The sequence below is a fragment of the Tursiops truncatus genome, chromosome 6, assembly GCF_011762595.2.
Source record: "Tursiops truncatus isolate mTurTru1 chromosome 6, mTurTru1.mat.Y, whole genome shotgun sequence".
NCBI lineage: Eukaryota > Metazoa > Chordata > Mammalia > Artiodactyla > Delphinidae > Tursiops > Tursiops truncatus.
The window spans coordinates 102,534,449-102,547,554 of NC_047039.1; the positions used below are offsets into that span (position 1 = coordinate 102,534,449).

General features: G+C 49.8%; 1 long non-coding RNA gene across 2 annotated transcripts; it reads right to left on the minus strand.

Moving 5' to 3' along the window:
• Positions 1–2,928: 2,928 nt before the first annotated feature.
• On the minus strand, positions 2,929–11,311 carry LOC109551945 (uncharacterized). 2 transcript variants are annotated; one of them, XR_002178642.3, is made up of 4 exons: positions 10,988–11,311; positions 10,592–10,767; positions 5,232–5,407; positions 2,929–4,205 (listed from the first exon to the last, which is right to left on the minus strand). It is a non-coding gene; the product is annotated as an uncharacterized lncRNA (long non-coding RNA). The 2 variants fall into 2 exon arrangements; XR_012332313.1 differs by having other exon boundaries at positions 10,592–11,311.
• Between the last annotated feature and the right edge of the window lie 1,795 nt (positions 11,312–13,106).

Sequence of the window (13,106 nt, forward strand, 5' to 3'; positions counted from 1 at the left end):
TGGCTCTTGCCCCAAGGAGGGAGCCCCTGTTGTGCCCCATCCCGTGGTGCTCCCAGATTCCCCTGCTGACCAGTCCCTCCCACCGCCAGGGGAGCCTCAGCGTCCGGAGCAGGATTGAACAGGGCAAGAGGTTTGGAGGCAGACCACCTGACTTCAAGTTCAGCTTCCACCCATGGCTGAACGTCTCCAAGCTTCGACTTCCTTGGTGGCACAATGGGACACCTGACATCAAGGTTGACCCCTTCTGGTCCCGGTGACCATGAATATGTAGAGTGGAGGCTTCCGGAGCCCACCCAGATCTCCATCACACCCTCTGGTGCACCTGTCTCCAGCCTCCGTGAGTACTGGCTTCTAAAGTCTCAGCTGCCCTTTTCTTGTCCTCGGCCAAATGCAGGCTGCTTGCCTGGGAGGTCACACGCCCCTCAGAGCACCCAGCACCCAATGACTCCTGACTCCTATGAGCTACAGAAAGTTAGTCCTCTCGTCTCAAGATGCAACCAGCTCCACGATACAATTCACTCTCTAGAGGTCCCCAAAGGGAACAGGTTAAGATAACCACCAGTCAAGACCATACTCTTCCATCACTTTCTTTCTCTGCCCGACCTGTGTCCTTCAACCCCCTTTTCCTGAGAACATGCCCCTAATAAAGCGCTTTCACTAGAAGCCCTTCCCAGGCTCTGCGTCTAGGAAACCTAGCTGAGGACAGCATGAAAGCATTTTCACACACAATCACCCCAATGTTTGGGGCATGCTTGGTATCATCCTCTTTTTAAGATGAGAAAATGAAAGTTGATGGAGGAAAAAATGAAATAATGGGGAAAAGCGCTTAGAGTGACATCCACAAATGTCTCTTGAGCCAGTTGTCAACGCGGGCCTCTCAGACAACAGCCAGCGTGCCGCTCCATCGCGGGTTCCCCAGCCCTCAAGTTTCTTGGGATCAAAGGGGACCTGAAAGCTCATCTGGGACATGCATATCATGCTTGACTCCTCTCTACACAAATGTTCTCTCTAGGCAAACGTCCAGTTGTATTTGAATGCTCCTGATGTTGGGGAGCTCACTCCCTCCAAGGCAGCATCTTCTGCTTTTAGAGGGTGCAACTATTCATCTCCTTTCCTTCATTCAGCAAACATTCTTTAAAAAAAAAAATTATTTATTTGGTTGTGCTGGGTCTTAGTTGCAGCAGGCTAGTTGTGGCACATGAGCTTCCTAGTTGCGACAGGTAGGCTCCTTAGTTGCAGCTCACTGGCTTCTTAGTTGTGGCATGCGAACTCTTAGTTGTGGCATGCAAGCATGCAAACTCTTAGTTGTGGCATGCATGTGGGATCTAGTTCCCTGACCAGGGGCCAAACCCGGGCCCCCTGCATTGGGAGCATGGAGTCTTAACCACTGCTACACCAGGGAAGTCTCTCAGCAAATATTCTTTAAGCACCTACTGTGTGCCAGGCACTATGCAAAGCACCAAGGATGCAGTGATGAGCTAAAGCCAGCTCCGTTCCTGTCCTCATGGAGCTTATGGACTGGCGGGAGAGAAAACCAAGGAGAAACAACTGCAGGGATAAACACTGCAACCCTACAAGGTGTGGGAACAGAGGTACAGGGTGTGAGAGAGGGCCCGGGGTACCCTTGAGGGCTTCACAGTGGGGAAATCCAGATGTGCGTTGGGAGGACAGGGAATGCTTTCCTGAGGATGTGATGACCCAGCTGGTTTCTGAAGGATGAGTAGAAAGTAACAAGGGGATGAGAGAGGGAACAGTGTTAAAGAAGGAGGGAGCAGCATAGGCAAAGGCCAGTGGTGGGCAGGAAAGGAGAATGGCACACAAGTGGCCTGGAAGGGAGACAGTGAGGTGGGTCGGAAGGTGGGGGTGGCGTGTGGCCCTGAGAGCAGAGGAGGCCTGAGGGTTTTAGGCAGGGCCCTCCTCATTCAGATCATCAGTCTCATCTTCCAATTCTTCTCGTGACAAAATGACTCCTTTCCACCTGGTTGAGACATCCCCTCTACCACCGGGATTCCTCCACCTGCTCTGGCAGACCCGTGGCAGGCTCTCCTCACTGCCGCTGCGTGACTCAGAGCACAGGCAACTCGAGATCTCAGAGAGACACACCTAGAAATGACTGTTGCCGCCACACGCTGCATCGAAAGCCAAGGTCTCTTCAACAGCCTGAAGGAGGCCAGGGTGATGCGGGGCCTGGGAACGCAAAAGCAAGTTTCCGGGAGTCAGAAGAACCCGCCTGAGAAGCCAGGGGTTCTCCTCTTGGGCGCCCTGTCTGTCTCTCCATGACCCACCTCCCATGTGAAAACATAGACACACAGAAGGCCTGGGTTTTCACTGACCCACCACGTGGCCTGCCCTGGCCATCTCTGGGGGGAGGAGGACACGACTGCTGAGGCCACGGGGGAAGGAGGCCCACTGGAGGCGAATGGAACCAGGAAGCCCCCCACATCAGCTCCACCTGGTCGGCTTTCTCCCACTGCCTGGGTGTAAAACACAGACTCCTGGGCTTCCCTGGTGGCGCAGTGGTTGAGAGTCCGCCTGCCGATGCAGGGGACGTGGGTTCGTGCCCTGGTCCGGGAAGATCCCACATGCCGCAGAGCGGCTGGGCCCGTGAGCCATGGCCACTGAGCCTGCGCTGTCCGGAGCCTGTGCTCCGCAACCGGAGAGGCCACAAGAGTGAGAGGCCTGCGTACCACAAAAAAAAAAAAAAAAAAAAAAAAAAAAAAAAAAAAAAAGACTTGGCAAAAATAATTTGAAAATCATAAACTCACTATAAAATGAAAACAGACCCCCCCCAAATGCATGCAATATACCTGACAAAGAAAGAAAGAACAAACAAAAACTCTAAGAGTAAAGGTAAAGGAAAGCCAATCTGCGTGGTTTTATCATTTAAGATCTTTTACAACCTAGTTTTAGATTTATAGAAAATTTCCATTTATTTTTACAGTCTCATTTGCAACTTTCACAGCAAATTCTCAACTCACTTCTTGTGGCTTAACAACTTTTTTCCTTCTGATTTCTGGGAAATGTCACATAAGGGTTTACGTAAAGATTGTATTTTCTTAGTAAGACAATGTAATAATTTTAATTGGGGAGATGGGCATTTTTTAAAGTATAAATCTATCTATAATCCTTGACTCTCTCAAAGTTTATTTCTAATTAGGTTCCTAGCAGAGTAATTCCATTTGTCTCAAGCAAAATTTCGATAAAATTCTATCGTACCAAAAAAAAAGAAAAGAAAAGGGGGAACGGAGGTAGTGAATGGAATTAGAGTTGCTAATCAGCTGACCTTAAAAATAAAATGTAAAAATTCTGGACTGTCTGGGTGAGCCCAAGACAAGAATATTTAAAAGTGGAAGACAGCGGCAGAAGAGCAGCTGAGGAGGAAGCAGAGGTTGGGGTGATGAGATGCAAGGATTCAAACCCTCATCTCTGATCTGAGGGTGGAAAGAGGCCACAAGTCAAGGGATGCTGGCAGCCTCTGGAACTGGAAAAGACAAGGAAACAGATTGTCCCCTAGAGCTTCTGGAAAGCAGCACAGTCTTGCCAACGCCTTGATCTTAACCCAGTGAGACCTGCATCACACATTGGCCATCAGGACCATAGGCTAATAGATGTGTGTGTTTTAAGCCAGTAAGTGTTTGGTAATTGTTTCGGCAGCAGTAGAAAACAAACCCACAAGAGCCCTGATAACACTGGCGCAGTGCCCAGCCCAGCTTGGCTGTAGGAATACACCTCTCCAGCCCAGGCAGGGGAAGGATTGGTGAAAGAGGCCTCTGGTTTTGAAGAGTCACTGCTCTAGGGGCCCCGAATGGACATAGGCCTGTCCCAGGAGTACTTGCATCCTATTAAGGGCAATGTCCACACCGGTTAATGCTGGTAGGTACCATTCACGGCATTGCCCTGAAGATTTCAGAGACACGGTGGTGAAGAAGCGAGGGCCCCAGCTTTTGAAGAGCTTCTAGGCAGGAGGAGAAAGAGATGTGAACAAGCCGGGAATCAAACCCCATTAAGACCCAGAACAATGAAGTCCTAACGGCAGAATATCAGGCAGTGGAGCTGAATGCATGAGAGACCTCCCTGGTTTCGTCATCAACCACGTGGCCTCCTTGGGACAGGGCCATCCCTGGGCAGCTGGGCTTCCCTTCCCGGGGCTTGGATTCCCCACAGGTAGGGTGGGCTCCTCCCTCTTCCAGTCCTCTTCCTTCTGCCTGGAGACACAGGAGACAGATGTGACAGTCCCAACAGTTATTCATCCACAAATGTCTCCAAGCACTTATAATGTGCTGACCCCCAGTCGGAGTTGTCACATACACATTTTCTTTTCTTTTTCCTTTTTCTTGTAAAGCTAATTAGCCAGTTTTATTCTTTTTTTCCCCCTAAATATGTATTTATTTATTTATTTATCTGGTTGCACCGGGTCTTAGTTGTGGCACGCAAGCTCTTAGTCGCGGCATGCGACCTCTTAGTTGCGGCACGCGTGTGGGATCTAGTTCCCTGACCAAGGATCGAACCCAGGCCCCCTGCGTTGGGAGTGTGGCGTCTTAACCACTGTGCCACCGGTGAAGTCCCACACAGATAGTTTTCAATGATCCCTCAAAACACCCTAAAGGAGTTCAGTGAAATAAGCTAGAGGCAGAGGACAAATATTGTATGATTCCACTTATATAAAGTACCCAGAGGAGTCAAATTCACAGAGGGAGAAAGTAGAATGGTGGTTACCAGGTGGTGACAGGAAGGGGGAATGAGAATTATTATTTAATGGGTACAGAGTTTAGGATGATGAAAAAGTTCCAGAGATAGAGGATGGAGATGGTTGTACAACAGTGTGAATGTACTAATGTCAGTGAATTGTACACTTAAAAATGGCTAAAATGAAAAAAAAAAAGGCTAAAATGGTAAATTAATGTTACATATATTTTACCACAATACAAAAATTTAAATACCCAAAGCAGAGGCGATTCACCCCATTTTACAGATGAGGAAGCTGAGGCTCAAAGAGATTGATTGACTTGCCCAGTATCACACAGCTAGAGAATAGCAGAGTTGGGATTTGAACCCAGGTCTGACTCTAAATCCAGGGTCCTTTTCTCCTAATATCTTCCCTCTGTTCTTTCCAAAAGTCCTTCTGCTCTGAGGTAGACCCTGCGCTAGGAACAGTGAAGAGGGTGGTAGAGAAATGAGGCGGAGGTGGTCTCAGAGGAGCATCTCTGAGGAAATGAGGAAAAGGCACTTACCTTTGCAGGTCAAAAAGAGGAGGCTGGCCTCTGGCCGTATCATCCCCACGCCCCACAACTTGGCTACTTCCCTGAGCTTCCCTTGACAATCCTTGCTTTCCGTGCCAACAGTGGAAGCAGGTGGCCCGGGAGACGAGTGAACCAGAGAGAAGCTGTGGACACTCCTGTGCTCTCTGCTGCAATGGTAACGAGAGAGCGGTCAGGCAATCCTGCCACCCAGAGAGAGGGATCTGGATGGAGGGCACCCAGCATTACACAGCAAACCCGCAGAGGTTTTCAGAATTAGCACCCTCCCACCACGCAACTCTGGGCTAGGCTGTCACCCTCCATCAAAGTAGGATGTCCCAGAGTCAGAGGCTGGCACAGACAGACCATGTTGGATAGACAGGTTCTGACCCTGACCCAGAAGAGCCCAGAAAATAGAGGGACAGATGGCTGGAAAGCTGCTCTGATGACGGTAAGCAAAGTAGAAGACCAGGGGCCATCGGTGCTGGAAAGGGACAGAAAAAGCCATTGGATTGGTTATCTATTGTTGCTTAAAAATTATCCCAACATTTAGTGGCTTAAAATGACAAACATTGATTATCTCACAGTTTCTAGACTCAGAAAGCCAGGAGCAGCTTAACTGGTGCCTCTGGCTCAGATCTCTCTGGAGGCTGGAATCGAGGTGTTGGCTGGGGCTGCCATCCCTACTGGGAGAGTGATGGAAGCCACGGGTGTTTTGAGATCTAATTTCAGATGAACATCCATCACTTTTTCCATATTCTGGTCACTAGAAGCGAGTTCCTAGGTGCAGTTCACACTCAGAGGGAGGATTGCATGAGGAAATGGATATAGAAGTGGGAATTCTTGGGGGTCATCTTAGAGGCTGTCTGCTACAGCCATCTAATCGTTGCTGCTGAAATATTTCTTCGGGATGGTGCTGAGACGGGGTGTAAAGAAGGCAATGGGCTCAGCTTGCTGGGGGCAGCCATCTTGGAAGGGGACAGGGCAGACCCGAGTGAGAGACGGGTGGCTGCAGAGGGGTGACGCTTGGGTGGACAGCAGTTCCCCCACTGAAACGCTTCCCTGGCACCCGCCGGGGCTCCTGCCATCTTACACTTTCACTGTATAGAGAAGGCAACTGACATGTCCAAGCTTGTTGGTGACAGAGTCAGGGAGAACCCAGAGCTCAGGGCCCTTGACCCACGTCTGGCTGGGACCTACAGAACAGCTCATACCTAAGTTGTCCTGTCCTGTGGACGAGAGCTAACACAGGCACCTGGAACATCCCCACCTCTGCCCCCTGAAGCTTCTGACAATGGGCATGTTGGCCTGAGCGATCCCTCAATCCAACCTCCTGCCTTCAGCTATTGGGACTGGCTCCCAGACATGGGGACAATATTAGAAATTGAGACAGTTTTGGACAAGCCCACTCTTAAGAGTTGTGGAGCTGGGCCAGGAATACCAGTGAAGGTCCCCAGCCCTCGCCCCTGCCCCTCTCCCTACCTATGACCCCATCCCTACCACGACAGGGGCCTTGCCTACCTGCACGGGCAACCTCAGTTGGTCTCAGCCGTGTCCACACCTGCAGCCTGCACAGCCACCACGGGCCGAGGCCTGTGCACGCTGGCACGTGGGCTAGTGTCTTCTGCTCTCAGGGGGACCACTGGGCAGAGAATTCCAGGGTTCCACGTACCCAGCATATGGTTCCAAGAAAAGGACGATGCAAGCTCTGAGAGGGTGGGTCCCCTTGGCCTCAGAGGCTCCTCACCCCACAGAGAGGGCACAGCCGGAGGAAGACCAGCACACAGTATGGACTCTGCCCCGGGTCTAAGAGCACCTCCCTGAAGGTCATTTAGCAATCCCCTCCCCTTGCCCCTTCCTCGCCGCTCTCTTCCTTTCCGCCACCATGGTTTCCAAGTTTCAAGCTGGGTTCACGTTTTCACCTTGCACAGCGTCCCCAGCCAGCCCTGTGGCCCCCTTCCTGCCAGCTCTGCCAGCCAGAGCTATGGTTCCTCAATTTCCTGCGTTTGCACAAGTGAGCAAAAGGGCATCCACATACCCACGTGACACTGAATTGATGAAAAGGACTGGCAAAAGTAGAAGTTCTAGAACAAGTTGGACATTCAAGCTTTGTTTCTGTGCCACTGTCAATGTCAATGCCCAAGTGGAAAGAATTCTGTGTCTGAAACAATTCTTTAAAACCGTTACTACCAAAAAAACTACCAAACATGAAAGTACCCAAAAAAAGTTTAATAATACATATACTAATTTTTGTGTAATTCTGCATATATCCTTTGTTTTTGTTTTTTTTCTAATTTGTATTGCAAATGTTACACAGACGAAAACATACATCACATTATGAAGTCATGAAGCATTGCAACGAAGCAAACGTCTGTCCTTCAACCACGTGCATTAGACCCTAGAAGCTGCTGATACTGTCAGTGCCACCTGTGTGCTCCCCCATCCCAGCCCCCAGCTTCCTCCCCACCCCGCGTAACCACTACCTAAAGTTGTGTTTCTGATACCTTTGTTTTTCAGAAATAGCTTTCCCACAGATGTGTCCATCCCTAAACAATATATTCTTTGGTTTTGCTTCATGTTGAAACTTTTATACACATGGTATCATGTTGTATGTCTTCTGAGATTCTTCTTTCCCCTTTGATATTATGTTTCTAAGCCTCATCCATGCTGCTGTTTCCAGTTGTAATTCCTTCATATTCACTGCTTTGTAATAGTCCATTGTGGGAACAGAAACTGGACACATAAATTATGTTCTCTTCCGTATCGTTTTTTTCCCTCCTTGGTATACGATTGATAAATCTTCTCTTGGGAAAACCTATGTGTATGTTCTTCCTCCCTTGTTTGGTGTTAAACTTATGTTGATACCAAGAATAATGTTTTAAATTTTATGAGACCCGGAGCTTGGGTCTGCGGGTCCTCAGCATTCCCATCATTCAGTCGTCCCACCTCTGCTAGAATCCTGTGGGGCCAGGTACCCACTGTAACCTGAAGGCATCTGGGCTCTCGAAAGTTCTTCCTTGAGTTGAAGGAGAATCTGCCTCCCCATGGCTTTCTCTCATTGGTTCCAACTCCTCCCCACCCCCTGGGTGCTGTCGAATGTCTGCACCTTCTCTACCAAGAGAGCGATGGTTCTCCCCCACCCCTACCCCAACCTATGTATCTGCTTCCACTCCCCAGGCTCCACCAAATCCTGCCTCTTCCTCCCGCACCCAAGACGTCAGTTCCAGTTCTCTCCCCATCTGACTGCTATCCTTTCACCACCTCCGTCCTTATTTTAGTGTAACCCAGTGTTCCCAGATCTGGCCAACTCTGGATATGAGCAATGTTCCACTAACAGTTAACCTTCAATTCTGCAAGTTGGAAACCTTCTACCTGCTCACACAGGAACTCCAGTCCCAAGGAGTGTGATACAGTCGCTTAAGAGTTAGTCCTGGTAGGGCTTCCCTGGTGGTGCAGTGGTTAAGAATGTGCCTGCCAATGCAGGGAACATGGGTTCGAGCCCTGGTCCGAGAAGATCCCACATGCCGTGCAGCAACTAAGCCCATGCACCACAACTACTGAGCCTGCGCTCTAGAGCCCACGCGCCACAACTACTGAGCCCATGTGCTGCAACTACTGAAGCCTGCGCGCGTAGAGCCCACACTCTGCAACAAGAGAAGCCACCGCAATGAGAAGCCCGCGCACTGCAACGAGGAGTAGCCCCCGCTCACCGCAGCTAGAGAAAGCCCGCGTGCAGCAATGAAGACCCAATGCAGCTATAAATAAATAAATAATTTTTTTTTAAAAAAAGAGTTAGTCCTGGCTGCCACTCCACGTCACCGCCATGGCCAAGGCTCTCGGAAGTAGAAAGTGACCAATGCCGGTGGTGACACTGCCACTAACTGAGCAGAAGACATCATCTGACACAGCCACCCCTATCCTCTCCAGGGCTCCGCCACCACGATTCAGCCTGTAGCACTGCCGCCCACACTCACAGACCTCAGAGTGCCACCACAGCTTGTCATGTGGCTGTAAAGGAGAAGGCTCTTTCCTCTCTGGGCTGCGCTCAGAGACCCACAGCAGGGCTGCTTGGGCCCTCGAGTGTTACAGGGTTTAGAGAGGCAGCTCCTACATTCCCCCCAGGACCACTAGGGTGAGGGCAGTTTCCAACAGCAGCCACTAATCCCCTGTGTCCCCCTCCCTGGCCTTGGGGCTGAGTCTGCTACACCACACCAGATCCCTTGCCCTTGCGCGCCTTGCCAGCCGGTCCCCCCCTCTTCCGCCCCGCTCTGCCACACATACCCGTACACGTCTGAACCTTGATTGTGAACACAGATATCCCTCCCAGGTTGCCCCTCTACCCCATGTAAATCAGTGGGTACAACAGCATGGCGCTGGGTGGAAGATGTTGCCTAAGTGGGCACACGTACTAAGGTGTCTGAATCCCAACTCTGATCAGTCAGGACCCCCAGGACACAGGGTTGATGGTCTCCCTGTCCCATCCCCTGTTAATAACCAGATTCACACACCCTTTTAGGTAAATGAAGACAAAGAAAAGAAAGACAATTTTTGAAACCTCTGTTTGTTAAGTATAAACCCCTAAGGTTTTTTTTTGGTCTCCTCTGATAAGAAAGAACCAGCAGTTTTCAAGTTAATCCAAGAAGCAACTGCTCTTTACTCAACCCTGGAAGAGGAAGTACAGAAGAAATGCGGTCTAAGAAAGTCATACTCTAGCGGAGGAAATGCACTATCTTGCCAGCTCTCCTCCTGTTGTTCTGACCACTCTTTGCCTTGAAGTCCTTCTTCAAGTGAGAGAAATAACTCGTATGTGCCTATGAGCCCCTGGGGGGCAAGACCCATGTCTGACCCTCTCTGTTTCTCTCCCAGGACCCAGCCTGGGGCTTGGCTCATCATAAACATATAATCATAGGAACCAAGCATGTGAGGGAGGGGAAGAACATCTGGAATCCGGCCACATCACTTCCCTGCTCAAACCCCCCCCTCATGGCTCCTCATTAATGGCAGGAAAAATTGCAAGCCCCTTGCCCAGACATTCATGCCTTTCAGCTCCCGGGGCTCCAGCCCACCTCTCTATCCTCATTTCCCACCACTCCTGCTGCCCCCGTGTTGCCGGTTCTCCAGCTTCCAGTCACACGGGACTCAGTGAATCAGTCTGGGTCCATTGGGTGAAGAACCACTAGGTGTGGGAGAGAATTGGGGTATCTTACAGGGAGCGATTGATGCGATTATGGGAGTGTAACAGCGCATCAGTTGTTTACGCATAGCCGTGGTCACTGCATCTAGTGCCGCAGAGCAGGCACTAGAGAGGGAAAATCGTCAGGAGTTGGGGAGAGCAAGGGCAAGCTGGTGCTTACGGGAAGGAACTGGAACCCACGCTGTCTCTCCTTGTGTCCGAACCTGTAGCTTCCGTCAAGGGGCTGACCGGCAGAAGTGGAGCCTTCATTGAAGAAATTGATCCAAGAGATGAAGAAGAAATGGAAGGGAAACAACAAGGTCCTACTGTAGAGCACAGACAACTGTATCCAATATCCTATGATAAACCATGATGGAAAAGAATATATTAAAAAAGGATGTATATATATGTGTATAACTGAATCACTTTGCTGTATAGCAGTAATTAATACAACACTGTAAATCAACTATACTTCAATTTAAAAAAAAAAAAAGAAGAAAATTTTCACTCTATGTCCTGGTAGTAGTTTCTTAGCTAAATCACAAAAGTGACTCTGAGATAACCTGCTTTCAATTACCTCCTAAGAAAATAAATAAGAACCCTCCAAAAACTGAACCAAAAAACAAAAACAAAAAACAACAAGAAGAAGAAACTGAAGGAGAAAATCCAATGGGAGCTGAAGCAGGTGCGGGCCTGGCTGCTACATCACACCAAAAAAAAAAAAAAAAGAGAGGAGACCCTGTAGAGGCATGCCAGCGTGCATGAGCTGCAACAGTGTCCGTCCTCATCATCTGACCATAAACACCACGGCCACTTCCAACATTCACTTCCACTTTCCAAGCCTCATGCGATTTTTCTTACGGCCAACCCCAGCCCAGAGGTAATTCCAGAAACGTAGTTCCGGCTCAGCTGAATTTGACCAGACACACACTTCCCCAGCCTGTTTCCTCTGCTGAGAATGTTCTTCTGCATTCTCCTGCTGAGTAACTCCTACTTATCTATCAAGGCCCCACCCAAATGGCTCTCCACCCCTCAAGTGTCTCCTGTCACCCATGGGCCGACTTCATCAACCCCTCCTCGTGCCCCAGCGACACTGAGTACCAGCTTCCATCAGACACCTCACATCTATTCGATGCTCACGTGTGAGGCTGGATCTGTATGATCTCTGTGACCCAAGGGACTAGATGCTACTAAACATCATCTCAGTCAACCTTCACACCAACCCTCTGAAGCAAAATGCTTTTATTGTCTCTATTTTACAATAATGGAGGAAACTAAGACTCCAGGAAGAGCGGTCTCTTGCCCAGTGATGCACAGCTCATAAGGGGCAGAGGCAGGACTCAATCCTGGTCCATCTGACTCCAGAGACTGAAGTCTTAATCACTAAGCAATTCTTAAGGTAGAAAATATTAAAGGTGACCGTGGGGTGACCGACATCCCGGTTTGCCTAGGACTGAGCGGGGGTTCTTGGAATGCTAGCTTTTCAGTTTGAAAACCGGGGTAAGTCCCAGGCAAACTGGGACGCCTTGGTTACCTTTGGCAAAGTGCTCTGTCTGTGTAAAGGTGGGAGAGGCACTGGGAAGCCAGGGAGGGGACATTCTGAAGCACTGAACTTATGCTACTCCCCAAGACCAGAAGAAGAAGAAAGTTTTTGGATTGGCTTTATTTGTCTAATTTCTTCCTTCCTCAGGAACTCAGCCCTCTGGGTTATTTGGAAAGCAATTTGGGGCCAGCAGAGCTCGGGGCTTGCTGGTTGCACATAGAACGGTGGTAGGAGGAAGTGTGAGGTCAGGGGTGGCAGGGAATACCGTTTCCTTTCCTACAAAGTCCATCACAAGCCTGCAACCTGGGGTCGAAACTGGGAGCCACAGAGCCTGCAAAAGGCGGGGGAGTCTCTGGGCTGAAGAAGCATCAGCAGAGCCGATAGAGGTAGAATCCTGGCCTCCGAAACGTCAGTGCTGGGAGGAACTGCTCAGTCCAACCGGACTGGCTCAACTCTGGGAAGGGATGCAGCCAAGGTCACAGAGCAAACAGAAGAGCTGGAGCTGAGACCCAGGTTTCTAGGCTTCTACCCCCAGGTGGGGACTTGGGCAGGAGAGAGCGGCCCAGCCCACCGCTGACTTCAGGCAAACGGCTTCTCTGTGTCTGATGCTCACTTTCTTTATCTGTGAAATGGGGAGAACTTCCAGGTCAAATAAGAAACGTCAAGGCCTAGAACTGCGCAGAGCTCCTAAGAAATGTCAGGGCCCTTCTTTAGCCACGCCTAGCCCGCAGCCTGCAGTCCTAGAGTCAAGTCTATTGGCCAAGTGGGGAGTCTATTACTTATCAGCTCTCTAATTAAGCAAGTTCTTTCCTTCTCTTGGTGTCAGATGTCAAGTTCATGAGGGGTTACTGGAAATGTGAACAAAGCTCTTATCTTAAGAGCTGGGAACTGTCTTTGGGGGAAATACCTTGATAAACATCTTGGAGAGACTCATGAGGCTGGGTGTGATAAGACACAACAGAAAGGCTTTGTTTGGGGTGGGAGTTCCTGAAAGGGAAAATAAGAGATGGGGTGGGGGAAGGGAGAGGAAGGGGCAAACAGAAGACCCAGCAAGATGGAGAAAGCCAGCCCCAAGGAGGGGGGACCAGCCAGACTTCCAGGTAAACAGGAGTGGCCGAAGGAGAGCTTTAGAATTGATGATGCTTCTCCACTC